The sequence below is a fragment of the Apium graveolens genome, chromosome 6 (assembly GCF_009905375.1).
Source record: "Apium graveolens cultivar Ventura chromosome 6, ASM990537v1, whole genome shotgun sequence".
Taxonomy (NCBI): domain Eukaryota; kingdom Viridiplantae; phylum Streptophyta; class Magnoliopsida; order Apiales; family Apiaceae; genus Apium; species Apium graveolens.
Genome location: NC_133652.1, coordinates 264294562 through 264295878, shown reverse-complemented (window position 1 = coordinate 264295878; position 1317 = coordinate 264294562). Strand labels below are relative to the sequence as shown.

Here is a 1317-nt window from a genome sequence, read left to right as displayed (position 1 = left end):
TTCCCTGAATAAAGTTGTCTTGAATAAGTATAAGGAATGGAAAAGAAGAGAAAGACATTATCAAGAAACTGTTTATGCCACTTAAATCCAAGGGTTCATAACACTTTGCTATTAACTTAATCAATCCACTAACCTCTAAGACTTATTAGTGCCCCAACAACAGCAAAAAGTGCTTTTCCTCACCTTTCCAACTTTGAATTTTAGCTAAAAGCACAAGTAGCTAGCATTGGTATTCATTATAATAAATTGTTCATCTAATCACATCAGTTTTATGTATGACTCCAGTAATACCTCTCTAAACTTCAAACTAAATGTAATGCCATGTCTGTTCTCTGAAGTGAGCTACAAAACTAAAACGTTTCCAAGAGGAAATCTTTGGAAAATGGTACTTAGAAAAAGGCTGTGGCTCCTCTTCCTCCTCTTAATAGCTTCTACAACACTTCTGTCAACTTCGTATGCAGGTTTGTCATCTATATGAACTGTTTTATTCAACTGTGCATATGTACAAACCAATTACTATGTTAGGGTTCACCATGCAAACGAATGCCTAACCAAAACTGGCTCTAAACGCAGGTCGACGAATGCCAAAGTATGCAAGCTTGGAGAAAAAGAAGTCTGGTGATGCACCTATATATGATCACACAAGAAGCAACAACCATAAAAGGCTTCTTAAAGTTCATCATTCAAATGATTATGGAAGCTATGATCCCGCACCAACGTTTCACAAGCCCAAATTCAAGCGTATTCCCAACTGATCTTTACCAGCACGATAAATCCATAAATCGACTTATAAACAGTTTTCAATTTTCATGTACCGGCAAGAGCTCTGTGATGTGAATTGGAATCTTAGATTATATACATATGTTATATATTTGAATATGAAATTCGATCGCTCGATAGATAAAATAATATTCTAACCGTCAAGGCAAATGGAACAGTCTCTTATGCAAATGGGACAGTCCCTTTACGAATGAGACAGACAATGAGACAGTCTCAATTACACTGCAGAAAATAAATAACAGAAATAAAATGCAGAATGCTGAAAACTGAAAAGTAAAAACACCAGAAGTTTTCACTTGGTTCGGCCCCTACACCTAGTCTATGGCCTACATCCCCATGCCAACTAGCATAGAGAATGTATTATATCCACTTAAAACAAAGTACTTACAAACTTTCCTTGATTACAAACTTGGCCCACTTGAAAGAAACTTTTCCCTAGCACACAGCTACCTAGCACAAAGCTACTTGGCCTTCATGTTGTAATCAACCTCCCACAACCCGGGACAAGTGATATAATACACGATTCAGTTACAAGAA

General features: G+C 36.8%; 1 long non-coding RNA gene across 1 annotated transcript; it reads left to right on the top strand.

Annotated features, from left to right (window-relative positions):
* On the top strand, nt 1-858 carry LOC141668170 (uncharacterized). The gene is made up of 2 exons (XR_012552945.1): nt 1-461; nt 574-858. It is a non-coding gene; the product is annotated as an uncharacterized LOC141668170 (long non-coding RNA).
* Nucleotides 859-1317: the final 459 nt, after the last annotated feature.